Genomic DNA, 23,303 nt, shown 5'->3' with positions numbered 1-23,303 from the left:
GGATTTTTAAATTGTATAACTCATCGCACAGTTGTCTGACTCTTTTGTTTGGTGGTTTTTTTTTTTTTTGTTTCCACTCCACCTCACCTACTCATTTATTGGAAGTTTTACTGCAGAACCAGGTAACTTCTTCAAGGTACAGTTTCACAGGATCTTGAGATCACTCTTTGAATACCTCAACCTGTTTTGCATGTGTTCTGCATGACATATGAAAACACGAACTGTAAACTCACCCAAAGCAGAATGGAATAATTGATTGTACTCCAGTATTTACCATAATGATTCCACCAGATGTGGGAAAGGGGTTTTTGAAAGAAGCTGTTTGTCTTTGAGATTGCAAAAGAAGGAAGAAGTTAAAGGCTCATGTTCACATGAATGGAAGGTACCTATTAACTTGCCAGTTATGTACTCCTGAACTCATTTGTGTACTGCCAGAAAGCACTAATGTAATACCTGAAGAGATTCCCATTATTCTGTAAGCCATTTGCTTGAATGGAAAACTGCACATAAGTCTTTTTGACCAGTTGTGAAGTTCTAGTCCTTTCCCTCAGCAAAACCTTTCCTCATTCATTTCTACAGATATGTAGCAGCTCCTCTTCCCCTCTGAAGGTAAAGGTTCACTACTACTTTAGGGGCTAAAAGGCATGTTTTTACTTGGGTTATCTAGAGGCAGGGAATTCTAATGAGGGGTCTTTGGCACTTCTGTGTCCGTCCATATATATTTCCCAAAAAAATAAGGTCAGTTCTTACCTCTTTCTACCTGCTGTGATGATATTCTAAGTAGCAGGTGTATGCTAGTTGATACATGTGTAGTGCAAGGAACCAGGAAAGAATGTGATTCCTATGTCACTGTCACTTCTTACATATACCTTGAATGTCTTAAGGTGTCTGTGGGAGAACATTATCATTGTTTCTCTGATTTATAGCATAATATTTGTAATGCTTTATAATAAGACCAGAAAAATTAGGATTTAGCTGTAGATGAATTCTGGAATACCTGCTCCAGTGAAACAAAGCATGGATAGTTTTTCCCAACTTAAAGCACAATGTTTGCCGTAATTTTAAATTTGCTTTTAATTGCAGAATTACACTATATTTGATGTTGGAAAGAACAACTGGAGATCATCTAGTTCAATCTCCTTGCAGGGAGCAGGGCCAACTAGAGCAGGACTATGTCCCATTAGGTTTTGAGCATCCCTGAGGATGGAGACTCCACAACCAGACTGGACAGAGCCTTTTATACTGTTTGATCCGTACGGCATGTCACCCAACACTACAGGGACAGACAGAAGTCTGTGCAGGGTTCAGGAGCAAGGGGGTACCAATGACACCATGTCAAAGCTTTTTCTTGTGTTTAAAAGATATTGCTGTATTTCAGATTGTGTCTGTTGACCTGTGACTGGGCACCGCTGACAAGACTCTGTCTCTGTCTTCTTTAGTTCCCAGTATCATGTTTTTAGACAGATGGATTAAGTCCCCTGAGCCTTCTCTTCACCAGGCTGAACAATCCCAGTTCTCTCGGCTTCTTCCCAAAGGTGTATGCTTTAAATCAGTCCTGGCAGGTCTTAAAATAATCTTAAACTAATACAACAGTAGTTAGAGAGTTGTGCAGAAAAGGGGATGACAATTTGGGTGATGGGAGGATATGAAGGTTTAACTTTCAAACATAGGGTAGGACTTCTGAGGAGATGCTTTACTACTATATGTACTGACCTTTATACAGGTCGACTTAGTATGTACTTCAGATCTTCAGTACATGCACTTGAATTTGAAGAAAAGGATTATGCTTTTTGTTAAGTTACAGTTGAAGATGTGTGAAATAGGAAATTTATCATCTGGTATTTATGGAACTAGTTTATTTACTTCAGGGGAGGAAAAGGAAAGAATAAAAATTGATCCATGCAGCTCTTATCTCCCCCCCCCCGTCTTTATTTGGTTCATTCATTTATTTTTTTTTTCACTGTGTCTTTTTTTTTTTTTTAATTTGGTTCTATAAGTGAATTGTATTTTTCAATGTTACAATGTAGTTTCTCGGTAGATAACAGGCTTCTTTTGGGCTTTGGTTCAAAGGTGTTTAAAATGCCAGTCTGGGTTAAAATATGTAAAAGACAAGTAATCTACATTGTATCCCTTTCCCTGTCTTTACTGAACTAGTTCTTCCCTCTTAGGGTTTCTCTTTTAGTCACAGCATTCACCAAGTTTAACTTGTTCATTTGATTCCAAAATAGTATTGGGAAGGTGATCTTTAATGTTACTCTAAGGTGTTCAATATTTATTGGCAGTGATAATACAGTGCGAGTCAGCTGATAGTCCTCTGCCTTCCTTCACTTAATGCTGTTGTCTGAGCAGAAAAAAATTTAGAAAGCTGCTTTTTTGGAGAAAAAAAAAGTTAATATTTGACACTATGCCAAGCTGTATGACAGTCCCCCTTCTACCCCTGTAAAGCTTTCTAGTAAATAGTATATTGATTTTACAAAAATTTTTACATTTTTACAGAATGCCTCTGTATGAACAGCACTGGAGTGCTTCAGCTCTGTGCCATATGATTATCTCTTCTGAAACGCAACCTGCTGTAAAATATTTCAGTTATAGTTGATCCTGTGTATACTGTCCAAGCAAGAGGTCAAAACCTCTTTACTCTTATCTTTTTTTTTTTTTTAATGCTGCAACAAATTGATTTATTAAGTTTATTAAAATTTTGAGTACTTTTTTCACCTTTTCCCTTTCTCCTCCCTCTTTTCCCTCCCCCTCCCAGCTTCCCTGTCAGTGTTTAAACATAAAGACAGTAACATTTGGGAGGGTAGTGGGAGTGGAGAGTGGTAAGATCATTACAAGATTGCATCAGTAGTAGCAAGTACTAAAAGCTCCATGTGAGGTGTGTTTGTCTATTTCAACAGGCTTGAAAAATATTCTTCAAAGTTCTCAAGCCTCAAATTTACATGGGAATAGATGTGCAGGGTATGTACTTGAAGAGATCTTGCCTGAATCCTGGTCATGTTTAACCAAAATACCCCCACTAATCTCTTTGATTACATTGTTATTGAAAGGATGCTTATCATTGAAGAAGATGAAGTAGGCAGTGCTTTCTGCCAAAGAGTAATTTTATGTTTTCTGTTATAGACAGTGATTCCCCTAGAGTTTAGACAAACTCTTTAAAACTGCTCTGTGGATAGAGCAAACCGAAGAGATGAAATAAAACATTCTTGCTCTTTAATATAATCTAAAAAGAAAGTCTCAACTGGCAATATATTTCATACAAACAATCGATGCATAGAGTTTTGGAAGAATAAATTGATGTCTGATTACCTAATGCTACAGAAGGAAAACACAAAGACACAAAGAGCTTGTTCTTTTAATTCACCTTGTGCTTTTGTACGGGAAAGCTGTGGTACTTGTTATCAGTATGTGATAGTTCAGAACAGAAGAATATTCTCATGGTACAATGACTTGTTGTTACCCATTCGTTAATTCAAACTGAGAAACTTTTTAGAGGTTAATTAAGTGTTAGGCCAGGGAAAACATTGTTTTAAGGGTTTCATTGTGTTGACTAATTGTCATCAAAACTACGTTCAACATTTTTTATTCTATTTATACTGTTCCAATTTATTTTGTTTGTTTAGCTGTACTGTTTTCCACAAAGAAACAGTTTCCCTGTTGAAGGAAGGAATAATTTATAGAGAACATCTGAAGCTTCAGAAGCTGCTGAAAAGACCCAAAGAGCTGAAGTAAAAAAAAAACCAAAACCAACACATAGCCAAGCAGCTTTTCCAGTATGGAAGTGTTTGATACGATTCAAAGTTTGATTAGTTTTTTCCAGTAATGTCTGTGACTTGGTATTTCTGAAATGCTATTGTAGGTGAAAGAAATTCTTAACAACAGATTTCTAAAATTTTTTAAAAACTAAGATTAGAGGCCGTCAGAAGTTTTTGTAAAAATTTTTGAAAAAGTAAGATTATAGGCTGTCAGGAGTATTTGTAAATGAGATTTCAAGTTGGGGTATAGTTTTCAAGATAATGGGTAAAGCAGTAGTTATTTTCAAAACTTTTTAAGTATTAAGTATTCAGATACTTAGGTATTTAATTTAGGTATTTAGTCTTTCTGCAGGCTTTTTATATTACTGGGTAGTCTCATTCAAAAATAAATTCCAAACCAGAACTTAGGTTTAAACCTAAGATCTGTGAAGAGCCTATCTGTCAACTGTCTAGATGGAGATGAATTATTTCTGACTTGTTTCTGCATCAGTATGAGGAAAATCTGGTATATGATTCCCCTCAAGTGAAGGGAAGGGGAAAAGGCAAAAGCACTACAAACACCATGGATGCTGGCAGTGAGATGGATAACATAAACTACTTAGGGCGATCATCACAGCTGATTAATCATAGACTAAAGTAGGTTGGCAGGGACTTCCGGAGGTCCCAAGTCCAGTCTTGTGTTCAACATGGCATTGGCCAGAGGAGGTGATCCTCTAGGGAAGTTTTGAGTGTCCTTTATGGGTGAAGATCATGCAGCTTCCCTGGGAAACTTGTTCTATGAACTCTCAGCTGTCTGGCAAAGAGGAGGCTCACTGCTATCAATAATCAGATTTGCAACAAAAACAAAGAACAGTGGGATTTGCTCCATTGTTTTCAACCTTGAAGGGCTGCTTAGAAGGAGAAGTTATATTTTCATTCTGTTAACTATTGTGTTTTCTAGAATAAGACCTAGCAATTACGCAGAAGAGTAACATTATCATAGAGGCTTCTCTGAACACAGTGAACTAGCTTTTCTGCTGCTTTGCTTGATGTTTGTCATCTCTGCTTTCTGGTCAGCATTCTTAGGCTAGACTGGTGGTGCTTGTGCTATTCCAAATTATTTCCAGTAGTTAAAGTGCTGACCGGGAAGATTCCAGTCTCCAGACAGTTGCCTTATTCTGCCATAATCAATTCACATATAATCAGGTATTAAATTCAGTCATGGCTAGTTGCATGGATTACTCTTGATTTCTTGGTATGATAAATAAAATTGGTTAGAACTTGCTGTCAAGAAGCCTCTGTTACACAACTAGTATGAAATGTTTGTCTAAATAAAGTTATTGAGAGCTTAACAGCTATTGTGTGTACTGGTATGACAGTGTTGCTGTGTTCAACAACAGAGCAGCAAAAGTCATCTTCTGACTGCAGAAGGCAACTACAGCACAGCTGTATACACAGATAAAACTTCATGCAGCAATGTGTCAACCAACAATGGAGTGCTTCAAGGGCTTGACAGATCTAAATGGGTTAGAGACTCTGATAAACCAGGATGATGGTTATTTCAATTTAGATCTTTTAGGTTGACTTGCCCAGCATTTCTGTCTATTTGAGTGACATTAGTGTCTGTCTCCATTTAAAGTTCTACTTAAAGGGCAATAAATTCTCTGGGACAACAAATGCTATGCTGTGTAATGGTAACAGAAGCAAAAAGTGTTTTTCTTATTGCGTGTGAAGAACTGTTTGAATTGTTGAGGTACATATCTTATTAGATTTTTTTCTGGTTTCCTGGTATCTGTCATATCTGTGGGAGTTAATCAGCTCTTGATGGGGTTTTCACCCATTGTGGAATTAACATTAACAACAAAAGGAGGGCTAAAGAGAATCTCAATCTTATATTGGATGCAGGGGGAAACATAGTGACAAAGGATGAGGAAAAGGCTGAGGTACCTAGTACCTTCTTTGTGTCAGTCTTTAATATTAAAAGCAGCTGTTCTCTGAGTACCCAATCCCCTGAGCTGGATGACAGGGATGGGGAGCGGAATGAAGCCCCCATAACCCAAGGGGAAATGGTTATCCACCTCCTACACCACTTAGACACACACAAGTCAATGCGGCCAGATGGGATCCACCCAAGTGTACTGAGGGAGCTGGTGGATGTGTTCACCATGCCACTTTCCATCAGTTATCAGCAGTCCTGGCTAACTGAGGAGGTCCCAGTTGACTGGAAGTTAGCCAGTGTCACACCCATCTACAAGAAGGGACGGAAGGAGGATCTGGGCAAATACAGGCCTGTAAGTCTGACTTTGGTGCAAGGGAAGGTTGTGGAGCAGATCATCTTGAATGCAAACACAACATATACAGGGCAACCAGATGATTAGACCCAGTCAGCATGGGCTTATGAAAGGCAGGTCCTGCTTAACTAACCTTATCCCCTTCTCTGACAAGGTGACCCACTTAGTGGATAAGAGAAAGGCTGTAGATGATGTCCTACTGAACTTTAGTAAAGCCTTTGACACAGTTTCCCATGGTATTCTCCTGGAGGAAAGGGCTGCTCATGGCTTGGATGGGCGTATGCTTTGCTGGGTAAAAAAAATTTGCTGGGTAAAAAAACCCAACACCTGCATGGCTGGGCCCAAAGATTTGCGGTGAATTGAGTTAAATCCAGTTGGTGGCTGGTCACAAGAGATGTTCCCCAGGGCCCAGTACTGGGGCCAGTTATGTCTAGTATCTTTGTCAATGGTCTGGATGAGGGGATCGAGTGCACCCTCCATAAGTTTGCAGGCAGGATTATTGATCTACTTGAGGGTAGGAACGCCCTACAGAGGAATCTGGACAGGTTGGATCGATGAGCCAAGGCCAATGGTATGAGGTTGAACAAGGCCAAGTGCTGAGTCCTGCACTTGGGTCACAGCTGCCCCATGCAGCGCTACAGGCTTTTGGAAGAGTGGCTGGAGACCTGCCTGGTGGAAAAGGCGCTGGGGGTATTTGTAGACAGCTGATTGAATATGAACTGACAGTGTGCCCAGGTGGCCAAGAAGGCCAAGAGCATCCTGGCTTGTATCAGAAATCATGTGTTGATCAGGTCTAGGGAGGCAGTCATCCCTCTGTACTCAGCACTGGTGAGGTTGCACCTTGAATATTGTGTTCAGTTTTGGGCCCCTTACTACAAGAAAGACATTTGAGGTGCTGGAGTGTGTCCAGAGAAGGGCAGCAAAGCTGGTGAGGGGTCTAGAGCACAAGTCTGATGAGGAATGGCTGAGGGAACTGATTGTTTAGCCTGGAGAAAAGGGAGTTCAGGGGAGACCTTATCGCTCTCTACAACTACTGAAAGGAGGTTGTGCAGAGGTGGGGGACGGTCATTTCTCCCAAGTAACATGCGATAGGACAAGAGGAAATCATTGCACCAGGTGAGGTTTAGATTGGATATTAGGAAAAATTTCTCTACCAAAAGGGTTATCAAGCATTGGAACAATCTGCCCAGGGAACTGGTTGAGTCATCATCCTTGGAGGTATTTAAAAGACATGTAGATGTGGTGCTGAGACATGGATTAGTGGTGGACTCGGCAGTGTTAGGTTAACAGCTGGACTTGATCTTGAAGTCTTTTCCAACCTAAATGATTCTGTGATTCTATGATTTTGATACAACCAAATTAAGCCAGTCTGTTGGTTGACTCCCTGGTCTTTCACTGCAGAAGGAGGAGGCCACTGGGAGTCTTGGGAGCCTCGTTTTAAAGTACACTTCAGGGATGTTGTGCAGAGAGAAAATGCAATAGGATTATACCACAGAAATGTAATTTGTTAGTTCTTTGGACTGGGTACGGAAAGTGGACAGTTAGCAAGGCAAGCAAATGAAAATCTAAAAAGTATAGTTGGGGAAGTAGCTGAAGGGAGGCGTTTTGGATGAGCCAGAGAAAGCAAGTCAGGAGGAAAATGTTCTTTTCAAGACAGGCTGACAGAGGGATGAGTATTTTAGCAGAAAGAATGACAAAGGAGGATAGGCTTAAAAGAAAGAAGCTGTAGGGTTTAGTGAAAGAGTATATGCAGAGGAAGAAAGAAAGGTGATGAAAGATGAGAGACAGCCTGAGAATTTGGGTAGTGCTGCCAGGGAAGATGGTGGAGTTGCCTCCTGAGAATGTGTAGATGGAAATATTTAAGAACTCAAATAAATATTATATGGTTAGACAGCTGAGAGAAATCCCTGGATTTTATTTTTGGCACTGTTGCCTCTGGGGAAAACTGCTAAAACGTTCGTGCTGTGCATTCTCAAGATGAATTGTGGTGCAGAAAGATGCTGGTAAACGTTGCTCAAGCTTCTGAACTATACTGAACACAGATACTCTTTTGAACCTTTTTTTCAGAGTGTTCAGTCAGTGGGGGAATTGGTTCTGCTACCATTTTAACTGCGTATGCTAAGAATATTAAACTGTATAGCAATATAGTTAATAGTTAGTATCCAAACAATAATGACATCAGATCCAAGATAAATATGGTTTTTATACACCACTGGAAGCAGTGCAGTGACTTGAAGTTGCAGGGCTATCTGGTTCTATTTTTCTTGCCAGATGAAGTTCCTTATATCTTTGAATATTTCCACTTCTTGTAAATGTTTTTCCTTTGTATCATCTTTCACTTGGCTGTTATGCATGAGCCTTTTAGCTCTATGTTGTTATGTATGGAATTAAATGGAAGTTTACAGTTTGAAAGAAACAAACGTACAGTCAGTTTTGTTCCCTCCACTATTAAAATCAGAATTTAAACCTAATTAGTATTTCTAAGTGTTACTAGTATTTCTAAGCTAGATACTTTATCAATACAGGTTTTAAAATTCTGAGAATAAACTTGGTCATCTCTTCTAAAAATAAATGTAGAAAGCTGAGGGATTTACATATCTGTCAGGATGTGCTAGTGGAGAAAAATGAGAAGCAAATAAAGATATAACAAAATTCAATCCAGAAAATGTTTGTTTGTTTCTTGAATATTATGAAAGGAAAAATGCTAGCTTTCAGAGAAAACTATATCCATCTAAATGTAAGGATGATAGTTTTGCAAAAAAGGAATGGACAAGTTGGATGTGAATAACTGTGATCTGTAATCTTTATAATGCACACAATATTTATTTGTGTAGGGGGGTGACTTGCAATTTGTTTCAGATTTTTCTATTTGGTTTTGTTAGGTGTCACGTATTCCACATGCTATTTTTGGTGTACTGAGATAATAAAATCTCTACACTGTCCTGGCGAAAGTTGTTAATAGAAGCCCTTGTGAAAATAGGCTTAATTAATAGCAGAAGGGCAATAGACTGTTCAGAAATAACAACTGAATTGGAGCATACATAGTGCCAATTAATTAGTAATTAATATCAATAAAAGTAGGGGGGGAGTGATTGGATTTTATTATCTTTTGAAGATCCTGCCCTTCTCATAGATCAGTTGTGTAAAAATGTGCTGTTTAAATTTCTGACACTCGATAAATTTCATTTGTATATTTTCTATATATGGTTATCTAATAAAGATTGTATTTAAAACTTTACAAAGTCAACAGTTGGAAGCTCTAGTAAAGATTAAGAAGAATTTTAATCAACAGCAGTGGTGGTAAAAGAAGGTATTGGTACAAACAGAAGGCTAAAGTCTATTTCAGGAAGCTTATCCTAAACATCTCTGTTCTAGGGGCAAAGCAATGCAATGCAAGCTGGAAGAATATTATGCCATGTAATTTTTTTTTTTTAACATTGAAAGTGATTAATTTACATACTGTCAAATGAAGTGGATTTGAAAAATGTTTTATTTTTCTCAATTGCTTCCAGAGGACTGTTACAAATGAAAAAGAAACGAGGTTTTCTTGTGAGGATGTTAAATACCTATGAATTCTTCTGCATAAACTATGATATAGTGTCTGAGATTATAATTATTTTAGAATGGCAATCGCATACACAAATCCAGATGGCCTTTGGGATAAGGATCAAACAGGTGATCTTTTCAAGATAGTTACACTTTTGGTTTTATTTTCATCTATGTATCAAGCCATTACTTAAATAGAAAATTTCACTTGGCAGAGTGGCTGTAACAGATCTAGTGCAGAGGTTCTTATTCCGAAAGCAAAGTGGTCTTTTAAAGACATTCAAGTGTAAGTTGAATATTGATTACTAAAAGGCACATTCTGTATGTATCTATAAATGTATTTGGGAAAGTACATTTTAACCTCTTCAATTTCCAAGGAAAATTTCACACGTTAGTTCAGTCTCTAAACTATTCAAAAGACACATACTCTGCTAATTGTTTGGCTTGCTTGGAAATTTAATATCATTAGTAATGCATGGAACTAAATTCCTGTTCCATCTTCCTTTTTGCCTGGGTGTCCATAAAACATTAAAGTCTTCTGAGAGTTATAAATGGCCGTTCGGATAGGGATGCTATTTATGGCTTCTCCAGGAATAAATTATAATTTTCCTAAAACTGGTGGGAGGACTAAATACTAGCGTACTTGCAGATTAACAAAAATATGTGTTTGGCTGCTTTTTCAATATCGAATTCAGTTGTTTTTTATTTGTTGGACTATTCAACTCATTAAAGATTACACTAATGAAAACAAATCACGATAAACCTTGATATGTGGAATCTCCTGAATTTACACTGAAAGCTAGAGCTAAATTATCCAGGTGTTTTGAAGGTAATGAAGTTAGTGTATGGCCTTATTCATATTAGTTTTATAATGAGAAGCTATATACATTCACAGAAGGAAAGTAACATTAGTATAAATGTTTACGATACACTAATATTTTCAATTTTGGTTCTCTAGTTAAAATTTTTTATTTTTTCCACTGTAGGAAATATAGTTCAAATTCTGATCTATAATTGTTCTATTTGGTTTATAAGTAATGTATTGAAAGGACAGAAGAATTTATCTTGGCATGTAGGGCTATTCTTTGATTTCACTGACTAACAAAATCATGATAATTTTTAGCCTCTGGAGTGAATGATATCTTACATGAAAAGAAATATTTTAGGCTTTGAACAATGTCTTCATGGTAGAGTTTTTACTTTTTACAGTCATACTCTGTAGAGTAACTTAAAACCTTTGTGTGTGTGTGTGTGCACATTGCCAAGATAAACATCCTCAAGGTAAATCTACATTTTAAAGGGCTGTTTGGCGCTCTTTTTCAAGGGGAGAATATCAGCCAGTGGAAATAATGGGTTGCTTAAAGCTTAAACAAAATTTATCTGAAAAATGTCCCATGTTTCTCTAGTATTTAAAGACAGCTTGGGCAATATTGTGAAAACTTATGAAAAAAATTTCTGTTTTTTCTGTTGCTGTCATGCCTCTAAATACAGCAACTTTTAATATATTGTGTTACGCACACACAAACACACTCCCCCATATAGAAATACAGTACATGTTTTCACTTCAAGAAAGATCAAAGGACACTGTAAAAATCTTTGCTATTAAGAAATAAAGACATACCGCAGTGCAATGTACCACAGTGGTACTGGATATGGTAGCAACATTGCTGGCCCAATTCAAGCCTCAGTAAAGCTTGTCAAAGGTTACTGGTTCAATAAGTTTCTGATCAGGTCTCAGGGTAGGAATTATTACTGACATGATTTGTGTTGTTGTAACACAAAAATCTGTGGTGTGATTTCAAGATAGTAAGGATACTGTGAATGAATTGTGAAGGGCTTCAAAATCTTTGACGGTTTATTCATTACATTAACTTATTCTGGGGAATAAATGGTGTACCTTTAATGTAGGATGACTGCACTATAGGGTATTTTAGGTAGTAGTTATAGAAATGACTGCCAGGTATGCAGCTTATCTTTCTAGAATACCAGCAGGAAAAAAATATCTGACCTACTTGCTGAAAAAAACACGGCAAACTAGGGTATAGTGGCTCTTTTCAAATACATGGGCATGCGTGTGTATTTTGAATGGCATTCTACATGTAATGGTGTGACAGATTCTGTTTCAAGACTCACAGTATCACATAGCTGATTAATTGCTTTAAGTGCAATTAAGATATGTAAAAATCCATAACTTCTGATATTTGAGGAAAAGGATGAATTGGAGGAGGAAAATGAGTGAGAAGGTAGGCAGCAAAGGGCTAATTTTTACAGTGTAACTTTAAATGTCAAGTATTTCATCTAACTCTCAAAGATTTTCATCAGTGTGGAATCAATACTAAGTTTTGACAAGTTGTTAGATAGGGAACTGGGAAGAAGAAAAAAGGATGAATTAAAAACTTACTCTGCTCAAGAAATGATCTATTTTAACATCAATGGTAGTCTGCTTAAGATATTGCTAAACTTCATTTCCCTGAATCACAATGTGCATATGAAATAGGTGAGTCTGCATTAATGGTTTATATAGATCCTTTGTTAAAGCAGCTGTTTTTCATGATAGAATTTGTTGACATATTCTCCACATGTGTGCGGCTTCTGTTGCTCAACCAGGAACTGCGGATGGATTTTAAATCCTTAATAAGATGAAAGGAGGAGACATCATGAACACCGGTATGTTATTGACATATAGCCTCTGTTTTTACTCATTTGTCATAAAATCATGTTTTCCTGATCCCATATAGCAGTTCTGAATTTTGGATTGAAATAAGTTGTGTATGAAGTCTATGCGTTGGCTTAATTTGCGTGATATAAAAATTCTTGATTATAGAAGCACTTTCCAACTTGTGAAATATCTCTTCCCAAAAGATTAGAGGTTAGGTTAACACATCTGGAATTGATTTACATTTGCAATACTACCTTGATTCAATTAATTTGACTTCATGGAGGTGAGTGATAGAGATGTAGCCTCTTATGGTACCAATGAGTAGTAATTTTGCAGAGGTTCTGTAAGGATTAGCCATTTAATATGGCTGAAGGTAAAAGCAATGAGTAGAATCACATAATGGGAGTTAAACTTTTTCACTCTATTACTCCAATCTGTGAAATAAAAATTTCTACTCTTCTAACGCATGGATTTAGAGTAGCTATCTCCAAAGAATTCTGAAACGGAGAAAACGTCAGTACTTTCCTGGCTCCAGTGTACCTTAATGTTACTGGCTTCATTTGTCATTAGGTCCCAGGAGAACTGACATATCTAGTGTTCACAGCAGGACTGTGAATGAAAGTTTCTGACCACCCACTCTCCATAATTTTTATCTCTGTATGGTTCCCAGTCTATGTGCTGAATGAAATAGGACTTGAGTAAAGAACAAAACTAAGCTTTTGGGCCACGTAAAAGGGGACTTTCCTGAAGACCCTCATAGCTGTAGCAATTTATGGAATGCTTTGAAAGCTAGAAAGCTGCAAAAATAGAATTTAATTATTCCCTTTAACTCAAGCATTCTTGCTTCCTTTACACATGTATGTGACATTAAGTATGTGATAAGCAATACGTTTAAAAACAATGGAGATTAAAAGGTCACATTCTGCCATGACAAACCTACATATAAAACCTTATTAAAATGTGAAAATTCCTTTCCATAGGAAACTGATATTTTAAAAAATAATTTAAGTTTATGTAAACTCATTTTTCAGCAAATCTGACTCAAAACAGTTTTCTAATATATTAGTGTGTGATCTATTCTAAGGTTACAATGTAAGGATTTTTGTGCTGTAAGTTTTTTTTGGTTGATGTTTCTACTTAGAGTATAGACAATAATATTCCTATCCTCAAGAGCGTCTTCAATATTTTATAAATGTATTCATTCTGTTTTATCAGGAGCTGGGTAACTTATCTTTGGAAATGTATGTGTGTGAAGCTAAAGCTGTTTCATGGTAGATAGTATTTATAAAATGAGGTCATTCACTTTAGGTGCCAAAAACTGTTTCAGTTTCATTCAGATATCATAACAGAAACTTTTCTGTGGTTCTTCAATAGCCCAACTGAATGCCTTATCTGTGGAATTTTGTCTAGCTTGACAAATTGTGGTTTTGACCAAAAATTCTGTCTTAGGTATGAAAATTTTCATGGTTATTCTTCTTATAATTGTTCCTCAAAATTTGAGAAAGAGAATACCATCCACAGGCTAAAGAGGGGTGGCCTGGAGCAGCATCTTCCTCCATGTGGAGAAAGCTGCCTTTGGTGTGATTGCAGTGCAGCCCCTTTCAAGGGGCAGATTCTGCTGCTGTTCTTGAAGTAATGGTCTCCTCCTCTGGGATCACCTCCACAGAGAGAAGTGAGCTGCTGTTCTATAATCATTGAAGCAAGAGAGTCATAAAGTACATTACATTTAAAGCATAATTCTAAATGCAAGGAAATCAGCTTCATAGAATCATAGAATGGTTAGAGTTGGAAGGCACCTTAAAGATCATCGAGTTCCAACCCCCCTGCCATGGGCAGGGACACCTCCACTAGACCGGGTTGCTCAAAGCCCCATCCAGCCTGGCCTTAAACACTTCCAGGGATGGGGCATCCACAGCTTCCCTGGGCAACCTGTTCCAGTGCTTCACTACCCTCACAGTAAAGAATTTCCTCCTAATATCTAATCTAAATCTCCTCTCTTCCAATTTAAAACCATTACCCCTTGTCGTGTCACTACATCTCCTGACAGAGTCCCTCTCCAGCTCTCCTGTAGGCTCCCTTCAGATATTGGAAGGCTGCTATGAGGTCTCCCCAGAGCCTTCTCTTCTCCAGGCTGAACAACCCCAGCTCTCTCAGCCTGTCTTCATAGGGGAGGTGCTCCATCCCTCTGATCATCTTTGTGGCCCTCCGCTGGACCCGTTCCAACAGGTCCATGTCCTTCCTGTGTTGAGGACTCCAAAGCTGGACACAGTATTCCAGGTGGGGTCTCACGAGCGCAGAGTAGAGGGGTAGAATCACCTCCCATGACCTGCTGGCCACACTTCTCTTGATGCAGCCCAGGATGCGGTTGGCTTTCTGCGCTGCCAGTGCGCACTGCTGGCTCATGCTGAGCTTGTAGTCACTACTACATCCCATGGATTGTCTTTAATTAAAATATTTATACTTTCAAATGATTAAAAGCTTACCAAGTTGGTGACTTGCACAGAGTTTTCTGGTAAAATAATGTATTTGGAAAGAGGAGGAAAACATGTAGAATATCTTTCCTCATAAAAAAAAAAACTCTGCTGGAAGATCAGTAGATTGTTCAAATTGTACTTCAGTTTCTAAAATGTTGGATTCATAGAAGTCTTTCTAGTACTACTGTTTCTAATGAGTTCTGTGTCATATAATTATCTCAGCCTTCAGTTTTAAGAAGGTGGCAATCCATGGCTGGCATTCTCAGTGCATTATCATCTCTCTAATCACATTTTCTAATTTTTTTTTTGAAGAATGTATCTTGATTCATATTTACAAGCTGCTTGTTATGTGTCAAACATGAAAATTGTTTGTGGGTGGCATACTTTCTCTTATTGTGCGTGTGTATCAGAAATCATCTGTCATCTGATTTAAACTTCAATTTACTCAGCACAGCATCTCAATTTAGAGAAAATTGGGCTCCATTATAAAATACAATTGCAATAGGATTATGATTTTATGGTAATGTATGTAATTTATCGTTCTTATTATTATGTAACAGATTGTAGAGTAATGTTTTGACTTACTCCTTTAAAATTGCTTTGGAAATGATAACATTAGTCTTATGTAGATTTTTTTCTTTTTTTCTTCAAAATTTTAAGGAGCCATACAGCAGCCTGACTTTCATGGATAATATTATGAGGAATTTTCGAAATGTATTTGTTACTATAAGACAAGTAAACAAGGGATACAATACTTGAACAAAAAAATGGGGAAGGTGTTTATTCAGGAATGAAATTAAGATCTTTTAATTAAGTTATGGAATTCCAACTGGTTTTATTTACTGTAATCTGTTATTTTGCAGCATGGTTTTGGGCAATATCTTGTCTCTGAGCAGATTAAGTGCTAAAGTTATGAATACACTGGAGACGTTAAAACAAACAACCTTCCTTTCCCAGGAGGAATTTCATAACACTTTTGCAAATATTGAACTTTAATAGCAATTCTAAGTTCATAAAAGCTTCTAACTGGAGCTACTGGCCAAGTTCATGTCAACCCTGGGAGGCTGCATTCTGTCATTTTGGATTTGCGGCTCTCCCTTGAAACACCAGGACTTGTGTTTGGGGGTCAGCAAGTTCTTTTGTTCCAGAAGTGTAAGGTCTGAATCTCTTGTGGCTGTCGGTCATTGAAAAGCTTCCCTGCAAGGGGATGGCTTCTTTCCATCTAGAAATTTGGCTTGTAAGGGATGGCAATCCTATGAGATCTCTCTGCTGTTTGTGATTATCAATTTTATCTGCCTGCTTGATTCTATTATTAGAATATGCAGACATATTCACATATTAAAAATTGCATATAGCTTAGATTTTTTTTTTTTTTAAGGGGCTAGGAGCAATATGCATTACTTTATCTCCTGACAGAAAAACAGAATATTGTGTTTTTGAAAACACTTTTTATTTTGCATCACTGTGTTCTGACTACAATTATTCAGTAGGTGGATATGAGGAGCTGTGTGCATACAAGTCATAAACACATGCATTCAGTCATCCCAAGATTTCATTTGTTTTTGTCTTATTACAACTAGATACAGTGCAGACCAGGTATCTTTCAAATCTAAAACCTTGGTTTTGGGTGCCATTTTAAAATGGTTTGTTCTATATAGTTACTAGCAATAATTACTCGAAGATAATAAGGAAATGTTAAGCTGTGTGTCATTTAAAAAAAAAGTAATAAAATGTTAAGCTGTGTGTCATTTAAAAAAAAAGTAATAAAATGTTATGTGAGGTTGAAACAGTAATTATTTCAGCCACTGACAACTTATACATATAAGGGGCAGGGGAACTCCAGGAGATTTGTATGGACAAAATTTAAATTTGATTCATGCAAATTCATTCTTAAAATTATATGTTAATTATTTTTGCTTGTTGACAGTCCTTTGGCACCCTCAGAGGCTGTTGCTTATACTCATGCAGTTCTGTGCAGTGCCTTAAAGTTGGTGTATGCATGAATAAATAATGTGAAACATGGTGTTCTTTAATCCTTATACAGCAAAATCTGTGCTGTTGGTGATAAAGCTGTTAATTTGTTTGGAGGAGTTGCTTTCATTGTATGGAATAGTGCACACAAGGGATTGACAGATGAGCTTTGCTGATCCTGGAGGGCAACCCTTCTTGGTCATTACCTTGTGAAGGTATGAGACCAGATAGCAGGACACTTGAGAGATTTGCACTTCGATAGTAACATTGCAGATAGGGACAACAGCAGTGGGGGAGAAGGGTTGTAAAGTCTTTTTGTGTGTTGGCATATTATGAATCATTTGATAGAGCAAAAGGGAGGCTTCTGGTAAATTGTTTCTCAGAAAGGGTTTTGTTTTCTTCATTCCAAAGATTAAATTTTGAATTCAGGTTTAATCTTTTTCTCGATTGTTTTTAAATCTTTATTCTTAATACCTGCATTTCAGAATATAGTCCCATAGAATGTTTTTGGTAGGGATTCAGAATTGTTATTGTCCTCCCATTTGTGATTCACAAATGTGTGCCTGCATTTTTCAGTTTACCTCTCAATTAACAGTACTGGTCTTTTTCTGCTTTTAAGGATGTCTATTCTCTGAAAAATGCTTCATTCTCTTGCTTTCCTATAGTAAATGTTGTTTCTGCCAGGCTGGAAAACAAATGGACACTAGGAGTAAGATCCTTACTGAGATAGCTAGAATTAATTTTCCAGTAACAGAGATGGGCCACATAATATGATGCAGTGCATGCTTTTGTACTATAGTGAAGCATTTGGCTAATAAAATGTTGGAGCCTTTTTCTTGATCAGTAATTAACTTAATTCTGGAGTCTACCCTCCTTTAATAAAAGAAAACTGAGATTTTCTTTGCCAATCTTTTTTTTGTCTTAGCTTCCAATTAATTAAATTTATACAGATTGTTTTGTTCAGATCCTCTGCCTTTTTTATAAGTCAAATTATTTATCACTTCATTGCTTTGCAAGTTTTCTCCTGCTGTAAGCATTCTTCTCAAATCAGAAGATGTAACTACAGCTTTAATAGTGTCTTTCAGTGTAATGGATTAAAAAAAAAGAGATTCTGAGGAAATTGGTACAAGCAAAGTTATAATTCTTTGTGCTATTTTTCTTTGCTTATCTAATGACAGCTCTTTCTGCAGAATAGACAAGCTTTTATGTCTCTCTACAGCTGTATCATGTGACTGCCTTACTACTTTGAACATATTTCTTGACAAATTCTCAATATTAGGGAACAGCTTTTGGTCTAGAATAAAGGGCTAAAGACTACATCAATACCAAGCCAATTTACTGAGGATTTTTCTTAGTCTACATCCTGCCTTTTTAACCCAAATGTGCATTTTTGTCATAGCCATTCCATTTTGGGGTTTTGAATTTGATTTATTCTGAGGCTTATAGGCTTTCATAATGGTCAAGACCTTAAAAAATGAAAGATATAGAAAACAAAATAAACCCAAAACAACAACAACAACAGGAAAAAAAACCCACAGGAAAAGAAGTTTTTCAGCCTGGAAGTCTTGCAAACTAAATGAGAGACAAGTTGATGAATACAGACAGGTAAGAAAGAACAGAGAGAGAAGATGATGATATTGATTTAAAAGAAAAAAAGGCAAAAAATTGGTTCAGTTATTTGTTGCAGCCTTTTACATTCTCATATTCTTGGTGTGGTTTCATACACTCAATTTGTAAAGTATGTGGCATCGGATTAAATCTGTTTTTCATTTACACAGGGGGAACCAGAGATATCTGGTATTTAAAGGGAAAAACACCTCCCAAGGGAAGGACTGTCACTTCTTCAAAACTTATTGGTTTCCCTCCTAAGGTTGGATCATTCACAATTAGCTCATACTCGGGTGTTCTAATGCCACCTTCTCCTCTATTTCACTTGTTCTTGGAAGAATATGGATTAAGAAAAGAGGTCAGTGTGACCATACAGAGTGGTAGTGAGGAAGAAGGAACCTTAAATGAGAATAAGAAGCAGCCACGAAAGCAGTTCCCAGCTGAGCATGGAGTGAATTATAGACATGTCTGTTGGAAAGGACCTCAGGGGTCATCTAGCCCAAACTTCCAGCAGAGGTGGGCTATGTCCAGCACTAGATCAGGTCTGGAGACTGATCCAGGGCTGCATTACTCTCCTAGGGAAATGTTGTATCCCTAGCGTTCAGCCAGAAACCTTCAAATACCAGTTTGTGGCTGTTTCCCTTTGCTTGCTGTCTGCCACTACAGAGAATTTGGCTTCCTTGTCTTTGCTGTTCCCCTGCATGTTAGCTTGCCCCTACAGCCTGCTATTCACCAGACTGAACAAGGCCAGCGACTTCAACCTGTCCTTGTGGATCATGTTCTCTGGTCCCCTGACCATTGTGACAGTCCTCTGCTGGGCCTCTCTGCATTGCTTTTGAAGTACAGGTGCAAAAACTGGCTCTGTAGTATTCCAACCTCATCAGTGGAAAGTGTAAGATGAGAATAACTTCTCTTGTTTTGTGGGCCTTGTTGTCAGTTAATGATGCTCAGGATACAGTTTGCCTTATTCATGACAAGCGGGCCCTGTTGACTGCTGTTTAACTTTGTGTCCACCGTAAGTGCTAGGACCTCTTCAGTGGTTGACTGCTGGCCAACACTGCAGAGTTACATTGCTGCAGGTGTAAAACTTTGTACTTTTCTGTGTTGAACTTCATGAGATTAGCCCAGTCTTCAAGTTTAGTGATGTTTCTTTCAGTCAAAATACTGCTGTTTGTGTCAGCCATTTCTTCTACTTCAGTGGCATCTGCAGATTTGCTAAGGATGCAGTCCATGTAGAACAGTAAAGTGTAATAGTGATTGGAAAGGATGTAAGAGACCAACAATAGCAAAAGGCTCATATGCTTGCCATTTCTAAAGTGAATTTGACCCTGATAAGACCTATTGAAATAATCTTTTGAATGCACAGGAGAATAGTTACTGCTGCTTTTCTCCAGATACTGGACTTGGAAAAAAGTACTAGCAAACATCTGCTTAAGACAGTAGTATTTATTGTAGGGAAAGAGATAAATCTTTATCCCTAGGTTCTTATTTGGTTTATTGTGTTTCAGGGAAATCCAAACTGACGCTTGGGCAAGTGTTCCTTAGTGAACTGTGTCCCAAAGTAAGAATCTGTAAATAATCTTCAGGGCAAGTAATGCAATTGATAATTCCTGTCTTCTCTGATTCATGCTCTGCCCAGGTCTAGCCAGCTGTGTTCTTGCTATCCTGCTTCAGTTTTTCTTTTAATTCTTTATTTTTTAAATACTTATCAATACATTTTCAGAAACCTGGGGAGTAACACAGTCTGCAAGGGTGTGAAGGATATCGATAACATCAATTTAGTCTCCTCAGGTTCGGGAGAGAGCTGAATATGTTTCTCTTGCAAGCTAGGCGAGTTGTCTTGCCAAGATGTTGTACGAAGCGAGGGTAGTGTCTTCTGTCTTCAGTGTTCTTACGGTAGTTTAAAAAATGGAGTGGTTGCCCCTATTTAACTGTGAGGATTCCTGGACACAGAGAGCAACTCACTGTACTCTTGAGTAAAGTGACTAAATTTTGGAGAAGGTAAGATTTAAAACTGCATGCCTGCCCTTCTTAGCCTTGCAATCAAGTAGCCAAATATGTATTTGGGCCATTAATGTAGAAGTGAAAGAACTTTTTCTGTTGTGTCGCATTGAACCATTTTCTTAGTGGAGGGAAAAAAAAAGACATTTAGGTACTAGCTGTACCAGAAGTACAACTTTGATTGCCATAATACTTGTTAAACAAGCCCGTGTTTGCCAGCTCTTCTGGACAAGGAGATGCCTTCACTGTAGATGCCGATGGGAGTATTTCTGTTTGCAAAATACTGAAAATCTATTGTTAACTACTTAGAAGATTGATTAAAATTCTCAGAAACTTAAATAATTTCCTGTTTCTATGTAGCCTTAACTGTTTTTAAATTAACTGTTTACACTTTTCTTCTAATGAGGTACTGTCATTTGCTATCAGTTGGTTTAACAAAAATAGTATTTTTCCTCTGCAAACTTTGCTTCTACATGAAGCATATTATTTATTTTGCTAGGCTAGTGATTCAGTGGCATTGTAGTAGAATTCATTGTAGTGCCACAGCAGACAATGAGAAGATGCAAGCTTTGGGTGTGTGCAGTTAATTAGATGAAATGTATTTTGACAGACACCTAGTAATTAGAATTCAAAATTAATCTTTTTTTTTTTTTTTGCATTTAATTATGTTTTATTTCAGTTCTTTGAGAGGCTTTTCATTAGCTGTTAGTTTCCGTTACTGAATTTCACTGAATTTCACGAAGCCATGTCAGTCATGTGATCATGGGCTTTCATGCGCAGAGCTCTATGTGTTTTTCTGAAATTATCTCCAAGATCAGGATGCTGTATGTCTATGGAGTAGCTTGTTTTAAGAGCCAATTTAAGCAAAGAGAATAAGCTCAGATTGCACGTGCAGCTAACTGCATTGCTCTATTATGATTTCTGCTGCCACTGGTACAAAGACTTATGTTGAATTAAATAAATATAGCAAGTGTTTTACTATCTGTACCTTCAGTTACTATAAAACCTTTTACTAAAGTGTAATGCTTAAAAGTATTTTCTCAGTTTGATGGAGCTGTCATTACGTAGAGCAGATCAACAATCATCTGTTGTTGCTGTTTCTTCTCCTTCCAAAATACTTGTTATGATAACTTGGTACTGAAGCTGTTCAGTTACAATAATGGTGTACTTGTTTCTATTTAGTGCACTTCATTTAAAAAGAAAAACTCCACTGTGTGTAGAACTTGTCCCTCTTACCTGCTTTTTCTTAAGTCCTGACATAAATATTAGCTGTGTGAAGATTATTTTTACTCTGAAAGAGTTGATTTGTAAGATTGTCATCACACAACCTATATCCTCCCATGTTGTTCCCCAGAGAGTGTTGTAAGGTATTTAACTCACTGTTAACCTCCTCTCAAGTTGTGGCACAGCTTTTGGGAATGTGTCTTTTATTCTGTGAGTAGATGCTGTGTAATATTTTACTATGTTGATGGATGCAGAAGAAAGGCGAAATAAGGTGTATGCAGTGAAGCTTTTAACCCTGAACTCACTCCTTGAAATACAAAGATTTCTTTCACACTTACTTCATCAGCATTAGTAAGCTCACTTGTACAGTTACACTTTGGCTGTAAGCTTTTGCGAGTGCTAAACATGAACGGAAATGTGATGGCTAATACATTAAACGGTAGGTGGGGAGCCACATGCTAAACTGCCTCTTCACTGTATCCAGGCCCCTGTCCATTTTCACTCTCCAGTTCACTGCAGGGCGCTAATGGTCAAGTGATCATGAGGGCCTGTCTCTCATGCCTCAGGCTCTTGCACTTTATCTGCTTGCTTTATGGCTGTGATCCAAATCTCTTTATAATCTCTTTTATGTCAACTGATTGGGTTTTTTTATATTTTTTTTTTTATTTTGTTGATCAGGAGTCATGGTAGTAAGAGTATATAGTGAATTTGAGGTTTGAGATGTTGAGAAATCTTTCTACTCTAGCAGTTCTTAGAGCAAAACAGAATGAACATACCTGGAAATGCACAGTATTTGTTTTGAGTTACTATGGGAGCTCAGTGTAAGGACTGGTAAAGAACAGTGCTGGCAAAGAAGCAGCTCTTCCGAGGCATAAAAATTATTCTAGCCTTTTATTAAAAAAGTATGTCTGAAAATCTTTCCTGAGATTTCTGTATTGAGCTTGTTCTGAAGAAGCTGAATCAGTGGAGCTAGAAGGATCCTCACCATGTTTCCTGCAGGCAGGGAAGAGAGACTGTAGAACATGTGGTTTTAGCCGTAATGCCTGGGTGACTCCTTACCCTGATGGAGGGAAAAAGCTGGATCATACCTATGAGATTTTTTTTAATATCCTATTACACAGATTTGAGTGCTAGTACTGCCTTTGATACTGAGGAGGTGGTGGTGGTGGTTTTTTGCTTTTTTTGGTTTTGTTTTCTTCTGGAATCCCAAATAATTTTTTTTGCTTGTGTGAAGTACTCAGTTTTGGGGGACTTTTTGGTTGGTTATTTTGATTTTTTTTTTTTTGTTTGTTTGTTTTTTGTTTGGTTTTTTTGGGGGGGTTGGTTTGGTTTTTGTTGTTGTTGTTCTGGTGGTTGGTTGTTTTTGTTACTCATATCCAGACATAAAACCAGTGTAGCATTTAGAGATACTCCTATAGGTACGTGTAATAGCTTTACATTTGTTTCTTCATTATCTTTCACCGTTCTTGACTTTGTCACTAACTTGTAGGGGGAAACCTGAACCAAATAAAGGAAGTGCACAGAAGACTGGCTTGGTTGTACACTCAGAAATTAGCAAATTCTGTGTCACATCTATGTTATGAATGCCAGGATTGCATCTATGACAGAGTTTCTTGAGATACTCTTCTTGCTGACATAGATCACTTAGTTCTGGCAGGAGAGAAAGAATTCAGATGTAGACGCAGAAAAGTGGAGCACTGTTGATGATACCTTAGCATTGTGGTCATAATCAATATGTATTTACAGGATTATTCAGAAAACCCTTAGTTTGCACAAGTCAACACTGTTTCTTTGGTTT

This window comes from Numenius arquata, chromosome 5, assembly GCF_964106895.1.
Source record: "Numenius arquata chromosome 5, bNumArq3.hap1.1, whole genome shotgun sequence".
Lineage (NCBI taxonomy): Eukaryota > Metazoa > Chordata > Aves > Charadriiformes > Scolopacidae > Numenius > Numenius arquata.
Note: the sequence above shows the minus strand (reverse complement) of the source record.